General features: G+C 38.2%; 1 protein-coding gene across 11 annotated transcripts in view; it reads left to right on the plus strand.

Moving 5' to 3' along the window:
* FRY (FRY microtubule binding protein) overlaps window positions 1–14,186 on the plus strand; it is a 459,465-nt gene that overhangs the window by 192,793 nt on the left and 252,486 nt on the right. The gene's annotated exons all lie outside the window — the stretch shown is intronic.

Consider the following 14,186-nt stretch of genomic DNA (forward strand, 5'->3'; position numbering starts at 1 on the left):
AATCTTTCAGGTTATCTTTTTAAATTGATCTTTGTACTCTCCACAGAACTTTGCAGAAGACCTTGTCCACTTTAAGATCTCAATGAAAATTTGTTATTTAGTGAATTGGTTAATTGATCTCACTATCAGTCTTTTGAGGCAAAAATATTTTTAAAAGGACTGAAACTATATTGTAACACAACAAAGGGTGCCTGTTTAAATGACACCTACCTGTATTCACCCTTGCAGTGTGTTGTAGCTGTAAATGCTTCTAGATTCACACCATCCATTCAACCCATTTAGTGAATTTGGAAGTATGTTGTAGTTGAATTTGCAATCTTAGTGGACATTCAAACCTATACGATTGACCCTGGATTAGAGATGGTGTTCTAGTTCTTTTATATAATAAAATTCTTGCACTGGAGGTGGTGGTCCCTCACCCCAGTATGACCCTTCTCAGAGTCTGGGAGTCCTCAGGGCAGGAGGCAACCCGGTGATCAGGGGAAGCTAACGCCCCCCATCACACCTCTGCTGCTGCTACAGCCGGCAGTGCAAGCCTCAGCCAGCCATGGTTACCTGCACCTCGGGCCAGCCCTGGGCAGCTAGGCAACTGCCATCCGAAGCTTGCCTGTGCCTTGGGCCAGCCCTGGGTGGCTGGGGAGTTGAGGGGACTGGGGGATTCTAGAGGCAGGAACATGGAGCAGCAGAGGGGACTGGGGAACACCATCTTGTGGCTGTGGGTGCTGCCATCTTTGAGGGCATGACAGTCAATTAGCATATCCTCTCCTTATTGGCTGTGGGCACCTCCATCTTTGTGAGGGTATGATGGTCAATTAGCATATTCCCTCTTTATTCAATAGGATTTATATGTGTGTGTGTGTGTGTATATATATATATATATATACATATATATATACACATACACACACACACACACACACATATATATATATATTTCTTTGTAATTGAAGTTCTAAGATAGCATTACTTCATTATTGCCATTATAAGACATAGCAAACTTTTTTCAAATCAGCATTATCTTTTTAAAACAATATTTTATTGTGACTTTAAAAAAAAAAAAACACACAAAAGGAAAAGGAATAGTAAAATATACAACATATTGCCTTCACTCAGATTCAACATTATCAAGATTTAGTCATGTTTACTTCATTTATATCATTTTTCTCTTAAAGTATTTTGAATTAAATATAGGCATAATTTCATTGAACTCCATATAATTAGTATACATTCTAGAAAATATAGATATTGTCTTATTTCCACACAATGATATTATCACCTATAATAAAAGGGTAATATGCTAATTAGACTGGACATCTTCTGGACATCCTTCTAGACAAAGCCATGGTGGCAGGGCTGAGGCAGAGGCAGTTAGGGGCAATCAGGCCAGCAGGGGAGAGCAGTTAGGGGGATCAGGCCAGCAGGCAGGTGAACAGTTAGGTGCCAGTGGTCCTAGATTGTGAGAGGGATGTCTGACTGATGGAATCAGGCTTAAACTGGCAGTCAGACATCCCTTAAGGGGTCCCATATTGGAGAGGGTGCAGGCCAGGCTGTGGGATGTACTCCCAGCCCCTGTGCAGGAATTTCATGCACCGGGCCTCTAGTCTATAATAATAAAAGTGTAATATGCTAATTAGACTGAATGTCCTTCCAGGGCAACTGCTGCAAGGGCTGGAGCAGCAGCTGGGGTGGCAGCCAGGGCTGCTGTCTCAGCCCTTAGAGCCCCTTGCCTGAATTTTGTGCTTCAGGCCTCTAGTACTTAACATAATAGACCAAAATTCTTTGCTATCTACTAATATCCAGTGCATATTCACATTGTCATTTTTAAAAATGTCTTTCAATAGTTGGTTTGCTCAAATCAAGATTTAAACAAGGTCTACATACTACATTGGTTGTTCTTTCTCTTTTCATCAATCTGCCCATATTTATCTCTTCCACTGACTTACAGAAATCGGTATTGCTTTCTTATAGAATTGACTTCATTCTGGGTTAGCACTTTTGCTTTCTTATGGTGACATTTAATTTATTCTTATATCCCCATTGTTGTTTGTAAATGAATGGTAGCTTTAATGTTTTGGAAACTTGATCAACATGGACATCTCTGCCAGGGTCATTTTTTCCTCATGCTGGGAGACTGAGAGCCACTCTCTCATTCCCAGGAATTCATAGCTAGTAGTTTCAGTGCTTGGATACAAGAACTCTGACCAACACCCTGCCACTAGTAAGGAATTTTGACAGAGCTTCTAGAATCAATATTCTGAAAAAGCTTCTTAAACACCTTAATCATTATAACATTTCACCAGGAATCATACCTTGTATGTTTACTTTGTTGGGAAAGGGTGATGTGACGGAATTTCAGATCCAGCTGTGTAAGACAGGCTCTTCCTTTCTGTTTTGATAGTCCCTATCCAGGTCCCCACCTTTATTATTTTCTCATGGCAGGTGCAGTCATCTTTAATTTGTATTGTCCTTCAAACTGTCCTTTTTTAGCCCATCCTACAAAACACTATCAGGTCAACATTTCTTCTCAGAAACCTGCTAACTCCCAATTGTTCCCCAAATAAAGTACAAACTCATTAACTGTCCATTCAATACTTTAGTGATAAGAATTAAAAACCTACATTTTTATAGGACTTAAGATTTTGTTTCTCAAATTTACTTGTTCAATTATTTTACTCACACAAAGACTGTATTGTGGTATCGGATGGATTCAGTTAAAAAAATTTAAGTAAGCACACATTTAATTAATTATGCCAGGCCCAGTGGTAAGTGATTAGGGATAAAGACAAAACATAGTCCTGTTTTTGAGGACTTTGCGGTTTTTTGACAAATCAAAGTTTGAACATGTTCTAAGAGAGTGGTGTATGGTGGGAGGGTGAGGGGAGGAAAAGATGAGGAGGGACTCTTAATAGATGCCTCCATGTACCTGCCATGCTGTTTTCTAACCTCGGTTGCCCCTTTGTTATCTGTCCCTACCTATCCTTTAAGCCCTGGATCAAATGCCATGTATCCCACAATGTCTGGCTAATCAGTGGCCCAGAGCAGAGATGATGCCTCTGTCCTTCCTAGACCTGGCACAGGATTTTATGAAAGGTAGACTTTTAGTATATAATCTTTAAAAAATATGGTAACATGTATCTTGAGTTTACAGCAAGGGATAAAGACAGGCTTCCTCTTGTGTTCACGTGCAATGTAGATAGTTGCCAGTCTCAGCAAGGTAAGTGGAATCAGAAAAGTAGAGGTATAATTAGCAGGGTGAGTATTATTTGTAAAGCTTTCCTCTACCAGAGGATAAACAATAGAATCTCACTAATTCATAGTACTTCAAAAGAAGGCAGGTGTTAATTACTATCTAAATTGTGTGGAGTTGTGAAAGTTTTTAATAAGTGATTCTTTAATGCATTGTCAGTATATATCTTTTAGTCATAGAATACTGAAGCTAGAAAGGTCAACGTGACTTAGCCTCTTTAAGAATAACAGGTAAGGCTCTGGCTAGGTGGCTTAGTTAGTTGGAGCATTGCCTCATGCACCAGAACTTGTAGATTCAATTCCTGGTCAGGCCATATACTTACGTTGTGGGTTCTGTCCCTGGTTGAAATGATCAATCTTTCTCTCTCAAAGTAAAAGCATATCCTTGGGTGTGGATTTTAAAAAAAAATAAAAAAAAAATAACAGTAAGGAAACCAAAGCCCAGTAGGTGCAAGTTCTCCTCCAAGGTCACATTGGTCCACCCTAGGACTCGAATTTTCTACTCCTTGTTAAATGCTGTATATTTTGCCTACAATACATTATCCTACTTGGACTTAGTGAACCCTGTTCATTTTGCTATGGGTAAAACAATTTTACCAACTAGATTAATTGATCCTCTTTGCTTTCCTATTTATTTACATCAGAGGTGTCAGAGTGTGGTCCTAGGGCCAACAGTGTTGCCATAACCTGATAACTGGTTAGAAATGAAAATTATTGAGCCCCACCCTTGAACCACTGAATCAGGTGGGACTCTGCCTTCCACTTGAATTCAATGTGCAATGATGCTGAGCACCACTGATCCACATGTATATCAGAAAACCTTTTCCAACATTAACATGAAAATATACAAGGTCTTGTCCAATTTATCACAAATTGAAAATGAGTAGATTTCAAATTCATGAGATTTTGCTGCATAAAATGATCCAGAAGTGGAAGAAAATAATGAAAAGAAAATGAAAGAAGGAAGAGAAAATAACCAGCCAGGGGACACGAAAGAGAGCAGTTTGTCAGTTCTGTTGGGGAGAAGAAGGAAGTTGAAATTCAGGAATATCCTGCCTCTTTCAGATTATTTGATCAACATTTGGCAACAAAAGAACCTTGAAAGGTCAATGTAATTTCATCTTCTTTTGCTTACTTTGGCAATCATTCTCTCAGGCTCTGGTGACAGTACTTGACAGTACTTTGAAAATCAGAAGTCCATGTAATGGCATCTTAGGAGTTGATAGACATTTATAAAGGAAGTCACTGAAATATTACTCTAATTTCTCTGAGATAAAAAAGGCAGAGGAAGAGAGAAAAGAAAAGCGGGTAATGACTTATTGCTGAAATTATATTTATTGAATGATTTCCTCTCTCCAAGGTGTTAAGTCTTGGGAAACTAAAGACAAAAATGGTTTTGTGAGGTTTCATATTGAAGTAAACAAAGACCTCTGTCTTCAAGTTCACTTGCTTCTTGTTAGGATAATAACCAGTGAAATGTTGTATCATCAGTATATTCAGAAGAAATAGTCTCTAGACCTTTGTAAGGTGTGTAATTAATCAGATTTCCTATATTTTTATGGGCCTTCAATTCTTGACTTTTTTTTTTTTTTTTTTTTTTTTGTCCTTCTATCCTTTCTCAAAGCCCCTCTCATAGCTAAAAGATACACTCAATATTAAGAGGGCAGACTTCCTAGTAGGTGGAACCTCCATGGATGAACATTATAGGAATCTTTCAGGAAAATAACCAATTATATCAATCAGTAGAAAGACTTATTCTCCAAATCACATTCATTTTTATTTTGTCCCTTGAAGTCTCCAAATTAATTTATGCCAGGGAAAGATCTGTGAGTAATGAGACTTTATTATCTTCATCATAAATAATGTGTTTTTTTAATTTTCTTTTGTTCTGTTTTTAAATGCATTTTTATTGATTTCAAAGAGGAAGGGAGAGAGAGAGAGAGAGAGAGAGAAGCATCAGTGATGAGAAAGAATCATCTATCCGTCACCTCTGCATGCTCCTTCTGGTGATTGAGCTCACACTGGGGAAATGAACCATGATTTCCTGGTTCATGGGTTGACATTCAACCACTGAACCACACCAGCCAAACTGTTTTGTTTTGTTTTTAAAGACAGTGATACAGGAAGCTCATCAAACATGTTATCAAATAGACATGAGTTCAGAGGCTGGGTCAACCACTCTACAACCTTAGGCAAGTCACTTAACTCTCTGAGCATACATGGTCTAATCTGAAAATGGGAAATTTTTTTGGCCTTCTAGGATTATTTTTGGAGGATCAAGATATAAATTATACTAGAGATATTTTGTGGACCCTGAACTTGAAGGAATGCAATTTGAAAACTATAGGATTAAGAGAACTAAATAGTTTAAAAGAAAGTTGGGATGTATTTAATCCATAAAAATGAGAGAGGAAACCAAGATGGCAGCAGAGGTAAATGCCTGCATTTGCTGTCTCCCACACCACATCAAAATTACAGAGAAATACAAAACAACTATTACCCAAAAACTGCGGGAAAGCTGGCGGAGTGGAAGCCCTATAACCAGAGAAGCAAAGAAGAAAGCATTCCAGACAGAGTTCTCGCAGCAGTCCTTGTTTCCATGCTGTGGCCTCCCCAGTGCAGGGCTAACAGGCAGCCATTTCTGTTTGCTTTGCCCTGGTGATTCCCTGAGACCCTGTGCCACCCAATTTATAACCCCACCCAAGCTGTGCACAGCAGCTTTTGCATATGAATGATCTGTCCTTTCTCAGGCAAAAACTCAAACAAGCTGCAGCTGAGTCAGGGAGCTGCAAATCTATCAATAGAAGGCCCCCAAAACCAGCACAAGTACCAGTCTGTCATGGTTCATTTCTTGGCCTCATCTGGGCACTTCCAAACCTGATAAAAGAGAAGGATCTGCAGATATCTCTGTAGCTCCTGCTGGGTGGCCTCAGGCAATGGTTTACATTGCTCCTCCCTGGAGACTCAAGAGCCAGTGAACCAGTGGTTAGTGTGAGACCATACCAGATTACAACTCTTCACATCCATAAGCAACATAACTCAAGGGGCAGACTTAATGAGCACCAAAGCTCCACTAACGTAAGTCCTGCTCCATAAGGGTGTCTCCTGCATAGTAGCTCTCTCACTGCAACCACAGCTGGTCCCCACAGCCAATTATACTGGAGTTCAATTCATCCCAGTGACACCAACATCAATCAAGGTTCAACTACAACAAAACTGTGCACACAGCCCACAAAGGGGTGCACCAAGAGTATCCACCTCAGGTTATTGGGGAGACTAAGCCACTGGGCCCTATGGGACACCTACTATACAAGGACACTCTATCAACTCAAGGAGACCTAGCAGCTACCCAGTACATAGAAATAAACACAGAGAAACAGCCAAAATGTGGAGACAAAGAAACATGTCTTTGGGAAACCAAAGACAAAAGTGGCTTTGTGAGGTTTCATATTGAAGTAAACAAAGACCTCTATCTTCAAGTTCACTTGCTTCTTGTTAGGATAATAACCAGTGAAATGTTGTATCATCAGTATATTCAGAAGAAATAGTCTCTAGACCTTCGTAAGGTGTGTAATTAATCAGATTTCCTATATTTTTATGGGCCTTCAATTCTTGACTTTTTTTTTGTCCTTCTAGCCTTTCTCAAAGCCCCTCTCATAGCTAAAAGATACGCTCAATATTAAGAGGGCAGACTTCCTAATAGAAAGAAATGGAAGAAAGCAAACTACTAGATATAGAGTTCAAAACCATGGCTACAAGGTTACTCAAAAATCTTTTAGAAACCACTGAGGAACTTACTAAGACTTTCAAGGATCTTAGTGAGAATGCCAAATAGAATGGAAAAGGATCAATCAGAAATTAAGCACACACTGACTGAAATAAAGAATAATATACAGGGATCCAATAGTAGAGAATCCCAAAAATCAAATCAATGATTTGAAATACAAAGAAGCAAAAAACACCCAACCAGAAGAGCAAAAAGAGAACGAATCCAAAAATATGAAGATAGTGTAAGGAGCCTCTGGGACAACTTCAAGTGTACCAATATCCGTATTATTGGGATGCCAGAAGAGAGAGAGAGAGAGAGAGAGAGAGAGAGAGAGAGAGAGAGAGAGAGAGAGAGAGAGAGATAGAGATACTGAAAACCTATTCGAAGAAATAATGACAGAAAACTTCCCCTACCTGGTGAAAGAAATGTTTACAAGTTCAAGAAGTACAGAGAACCCCAAACAAGTGGAATCCAAAGAGGACCACACCAAGATACATTATAATTAAAATGCCAAGGGCAAAAAGACAAAGAGAGAATCTTAAAAGTAGCAAGAGAAAAACAGTTAAGTACAAGGGAGTACCCATAAAACTGTCAGCTGATTTCTCAACAGAAACTATGCAGGCCAGAAGGGAGTGGCAAGAAATATTCAAAGTGATGAATAGCAAGAACCTACAACCATGAATACTCTACATTTAGAACTGAAGGTCAGATAAAGACCTTCACAGACAAGAAAAGGCTAAAGGAGTTCATCACCACCAAACCAGTATTATATGAAATGCTGAAGGGTATTCTTTAAGAAAAGAAATCAGAAAAAGTTAAAGATAAAAAATAAGAACAACAAAGTGACAACAAATTCATTTCCATCAAATGAATCTAAAATTCAAATGAATAAAAAATCTGATGAATAGAATAAACTAGTGAATGAAATAGAATCAGGACATGGAAATGGAACAGACGATTCTCAGAAGGAAGGGAGTGTATGGGTTGCAAGAAGAGATTAGACAAAAATCTTATATGCATGTATGCATTACCTATGGACACAGACAATAGGGTGGTGAGGGCCTGGAGTAGGGTGGGAATTGGGTGGAGGGGAGCTATGGGAGGAAAAAAGAGGGACATCTGTAATATTCTCAACAGTAAATATTTTTTTTTAAATTGGAGGAACACTTCACATTATCAAAATTTTATGGAAATTATTTAAACAGAACTAGGCATATCATTGAATATATTTTTCTTCCAGGACAAAAATTATTTCTGAGCATTTTTAACCATTAGTCTCTTCTTGACCTATTTTGAAATATATTAGATTGTTTTGTTTTCTTGAGAAATGATGTTATATTGCTTAAACTAATTGTTTCTTCCTGCTCCAATATTTTTATTTCAAACCCCAAGCCGAATTTTGAGGAAGCCATGAAAATTTATTTTATTTTATTAAATTATAAACATGTCCCCATTTTGCACATTCGCCTTGGTTTTTCCTATCAGACTTAGAGGTTTCTTTCTTTTCATCTTAAATTACTTTGCCTAACTTTCAGAGTTTCTGATCATTTTCAATCTTTGTAGTAACTTTTAAAATGCCTTTTCTCAAGTACCATCATATATACATTGGGGGACAATTTATTATTGTTCCATACTGTGGCATGTTTTCATGGTAGCTGTGTCACCCTTGGTTTGTTATGCTTTATGAAATATTCCTAAGACTTACAGGCAAAGAAGTATGGTGAGGGAAAGTGGTCCTAGAGAAGGGTCTTTGTTACTAAAGGGTTTGTCTTTGTAACCTACAGAATAAGCAAGGTGCTGAGAACTGGTAGAAAGAAAGAACAACATATATCCAACCATAAGCACAGAAATATAATAAATTTATTCCCATGTTGAAAGATAAGGTCACGTTGATCTCTAGAAAGTAATTTGAATGGACCATCCTTCCTAACAAGAGACCTACTTTGATTGTATTATGTATAATCTCAGGGACACTTCCAAAAGAAAAAGGGGGGGGGCTTTTATTTCAAATGCTCTGAGTCTGGTTTTGGTAATAGGAACATCAGAAAGAGAATTTTGTGTTTTGAAAAACTGCCTCTGTGCTTTTCTGTTTTTGTAAGCTAAAGAAAAGCAAGCAGAGATTTCCTCTTCTCTGAGCCTCTTATTTGGTGAAGGAAGCAGAGAGCAATGCATTTGATGGCCACTTTGATTCATGCCCTTTATAGGCTGCTCAAAATTCTCATTTGGGACTGACACAGATAAGAACAAGCCAAAGTGATAGATTAGAAAAGCAGATCCTGGCTGAGCCAGGTGTGCCTGGATTTTTTCAGCCACCAAAAGTACACAGCTTTCATTCCTCTCTAGGACAGTTCCAATCTATTAACACCTGAGCACCTTTGGGCAAATAGAGACAAGCAGGTTTCTCTGTGTAGTTTTCACTTTTTTTTTTCTTTTCTAGAATGTATTGCAATCTAACATTGTGTGTGTGTGTGTGTGTGTGTGTGTGTGTGTGTGGACACACATAAAATAGATGATTATATGACCCTGCCTCAGTAACCTGTAACTGTATGAGGGCAAGAACCATCTATTCTGTTCACTCCTATCTTCTGGATGCTTAGGACAGTGCCTGAAATTCAGGCACTCACTGAATAAATACTGGTTGAAATGAATGTGTGAACAAATGAGCAATGGTATTAATGTGTCTGAAAGTCTGACTGAGAAAACCAATTGTTTTATTGTAACATGTATTGCCAGTTGTAGCCTCCTGGGTACTCACATAAGGAAACTCATAGCATTTCCTTTCCTTTCACTGTCATAGCAGAAATGTAGCTGGACTGCGAGTTGTGGACTTTTGTTGTTGTGCCACTGTTTAGTAATTCCTATAAATACCAGTAATTTAGGGAAATGATTTTGAAGACCTTAGCCAGCTAAGTACAACTAGCCTAAAAATTAAGGTATTTGTTAGTGAAGTTGGAAAAAATAGTCCTGTTCAAAAGGTCATTCTTTGCAGTCAGAAATAGATCTAATGAAAATGTAAGAAAAGGGAACACAAGAGCCTAAAGCATAAAGCAGACTTTTCCAGATTATGGAACGAACCCTGCTTGATATAAGAAATAGAGGCACATTCTGTCAGAAAGAAAGAAATACAGACCCAGTGAAAGAGAGAAACACCTCCCAACACTATGGAGCAGAACCAAATAGAAAAATAATTTGGAATAAAAAGAAAATAACATAAACAAAAACGATTTAAGGCAAAAGAAGGCAATGGAGAAAAGTCAGACCATGTTTAATCTAAGATTAAAATATAAAGAGAAAGCAAATCTCAAAAGACTGAGACCTAATGGATATCTGATGCTCTTCTCGACTCCACCCTCTTTGCTTCTCATCCATGAGCAGGGCACTGGGCTGAGTGGCTTTCTAGGGACATTGGGCTGTTGTGTAGAAATAGAAAGATGAGATGAAAAAGAAAAGAAGAGAGATACAGACAGCTGGAGTTGAAGCTTAAAGTTTTATCACAGGCAACAAATTTAAATGGGAGGTTCTTAATCTAACATATTAAATCATTGTTTCAATGATTGTATGTATTTAGGTGGGGGACACAAGATACCAATGGACAGTCAGGCACTTTCATTATAAGGGAGCCATACTTCCAGAGGCCCCACATGAAGAGGATGCTGAGCAGCTAGAGCAGCTGGGTCACACAGGCAGGCAGACTCAGAACTGGAACAGGAAGTATGGGTTAACTTGCTTGTCCAGGGGGATAGAAAATAGGCAAAGCACTCCAGTGGCAAGGAGTAGATTCTAACAGTGATTGCCTACATTTGCAGAGCTGGAAAACAGTGCCTGAGAATGGCTCTTCCTGAATTGGCAGTTTGTCCATTTCAATAAAAATGTTTCATTTATTCCTATGTATTTTATATTTTTTCTTTATTGATTAAGATATTACATATGTGTCCTTTTCACCTCATTGTCCCCCCACTCTCCCTCTCATGTCCTCAGCCCCCTGCTGTCTATGTCTATTGACTTGCATGCATATAAGTCCTTTGGTTGATCTCACCCCTTTCCCCTACCCTCCTCTGTCTTCCCTCTGAGGTTTGACAGTGTATTTTATATTTTTAAGCAGTTGTACATGGAATTTTGTTCTTAGTTTCTCTTTCTGATAGTTTATTATTGGTGTATAGAAATGAAATTGATTTCTGGATATTTATTTTGTGTACACCTGTTTAAAACCTATATCATTTTATTAACCAATGTCACCCCAATAAATTCAATAAAAAACAAAAATGTCAATTAGAAATCATACCTGTGCACAAATAGATTTATTTTTTATTTATTTTTCAATTACAGTTTACATCAATGTTATTTTAAATTGGTTTCAGGTGTGTGCACAAATAGATTTAATTCTTGAGAGAATTAAATAGATTTAATTCTATTCCATTTGAAATAGAAATCTTTTGAAAATTTCTGTTGCTCATTTTCCCACCTTCTCAAATACAGGACTGTATATCAGACTTATTTTAACCTTTCCATGGGACTCAGGGTCATGCCATGAATATTAATTGTGACCACATGCTGGACTGAGTCATTGATGCCCCAAGCCTGTGAGAATGTCACATTCTGTGGCCCTGTACTCATACCTTCAGGCAACTGCATTTTTAAGGTCAGGTGGCTTTTTAGGGTTATGCCTTTTTTTCTTCTTCTTTTGCTATTAGTGTTTCTACCCAGAGAAGTTGCATCTTTCCCTTTTAATTTTCTGTTTCCAGACTATAGTGAACTTAGAAACTATATAGTTGGTTATAAATACTGGTAGACTGAGAGCAAGCAAGTGCTGCGGGAGAGTCTGATGATTTCTTTTTCTAGTGGCAATATTCTAATGTTTAGAGTAGTATGAACTTTGTGACTCGATTTTGAGCAGCAAGGATCATGTATTTCTTAGTTCTCAGCTATATTGTCACCAGATAACTGAGTTACTGAAAGGTGCCATGTCATATGTTCGTTTATTTTGAAAACTATCCTGACAAAAGGCTAAAATTTTTTCAGAATTAGTTGTGGTAGGATAAAGAAGGTTACTAAAGGATACTTACCCCATTAACTTTTACTGCATCTTCATCTGCCCAGTTGATTTGTTTGACACCACAGTGATGGGCACCATCCCCTTGAATCACCTTCAACTCTGATACAAGGCTCGGCTGAGCTAGGACCATTCCAACTCATGAAGGTTGTGTTCGCAGACTTTTGTGCTCAAAAGATGTCTGCTTTGAAGTAAAGGCAGATAACATTTTTTACAACAGCAGTGAGAATTGGTACTTTCGCATTTTAAATAGAATATTTGTCTAAGAGACATTCTGGTTTGTGGATATCAATTATCTGCTGCAAAAGATGATTTGGCAGGAAGAGTGCCAGAGGTCACTCTCAGGAACATTCTCTCACTAGTTATGACTATTAAGACCCACAATCTTACAGTTATGGAGCTGGTCTTGCAATTATGTTGCATCAACCTGATTATTGCTATATTCTAGAAAGGGATAAAATCCTGTAGAAAACAAAAGGTAATAAAAAAATTCACCCACTCAATGGGGAAAAAGGAGGATATCTGTAATACTTTTAATAATAAATATAAATTTAAAAGATAAGATAAGTAAATAAAGTCATCCTCCACTTAGACTTTCTTGGTTTATAATATATTCCAGACTCTAGTCCTATGTCATAATGACCTTGATACATAAGGAAGCATCTCATGGAGGTCACATGTCCCTTTGTAAGTTGGACTTATACACTGAGAGTAGGAAGTAACCCAGGGCATGGCCAGGACTTCATTTGCATTACGTGATTTTGAGTATGCCCCTTTAGATTAAATAGTAATTTTAGGAAGCTGCTTGGAGCACCATTTGGACTAATGACCCTTCATTGAAAAACCTGCACGGTATTCCCTTAGACTCTACTATTGAATCTTGTCATAGAGTTTCCTCCCAGTGAATCACTTCAAGATGTACAGAAATCAAATAAGATGTCATTTTAATTAGTTAAGGATATTTATTGGACATTACCTGAGTGAAGAACTGTATACTAGGTCTGGGAGACTGCAGTCTTATTGGGGAACCTCTAAGGTAGGGGTGCCGAACTCAATCAGAGAAGGGGCCAAAATCTAAAATCCAGCCTAAATCGCGGGCCGAATGGTTTACTGAACAGTCATAAACTGTCATTGTGATGGAAACGCAGCGGAGTGCAGTGATGACAGCGTGGTGCGGGCCACATTGCAAGGCCTGGCGGGACGGATTTGGCCCGCGGGCCTTGTGTTTGACACATGTGCTCTAAGGGATACATTTAGAAGAATGTATGGTTCAGTTATAGGATCAACCTTAGGCAGAACCGCATTGCACGATCACTTCTCTTGTCACCTGTCTATTGAGTCTTCCTTGGGAAATGGCACTAGGAGTGGTTCTGAAGGGACAGGAGGCTTAGATGAGCAGAGAAGATGGGAAAGAGCAGCAGGAGAGGAAGGCATAGTGAGAACAGTACTCATGGGCCACCAGGATGGACACAGACTACTGGCGAGGCTCAAACCCAAGGCATGTGTTTGAGGCTTGACAATGATAATTTAGCCATTGAAAATGTTGAATAAAAAAGTGTTATAATTAAAACCATTCTGAACAAAGATTAGTTTAGTATGTAAAATTAATGAACTAAAGGCAACAGAGGGACTGCTCTAGTAATCATGCCATATGCTTCCAAGGACCTAAACTATGGTAGAACTGCTAAGAATGAAGAGGGAAAGAAGTAATATACAACATATTTTATTTTTATATATGAAGATGTCATATAATTAAAGTTTAGTGATAGTTAAGATTGTAAGGGATTCAAAGTGGGTGGGGCATTAGGAAAGAGTAGGAAGAATGAAGGCGAATGTGCAAAATGGGGACATGTTTATAATTTAATAAAATAAAATAAATTTTCATGGCTTCCTCAAAATTCGGCTTGGTGTTGGAAGAAGTTAAGAGTAGCCTTGAATTTACTTTTAATTTTGAGAAGGTTTCAAGAAATTTCTTTTTCCTTTATTATCAATGATATACCACCGTTCTCTGATACCCTAAGACCTAAGCAGAATCCAAACTGGAGACCTAATTTTGTCTTTTACTCTTTTCCTTAATCTCTGTACCCAAAATGATACAGCTACCTTTTAAGTGTCTGCTTT

Source organism: Pipistrellus kuhlii, unplaced genomic scaffold (genome assembly GCF_014108245.1).
Source record: "Pipistrellus kuhlii isolate mPipKuh1 unplaced genomic scaffold, mPipKuh1.p scaffold_m20_p_3, whole genome shotgun sequence".
Classification (NCBI taxonomy): domain Eukaryota; kingdom Metazoa; phylum Chordata; class Mammalia; order Chiroptera; family Vespertilionidae; genus Pipistrellus; species Pipistrellus kuhlii.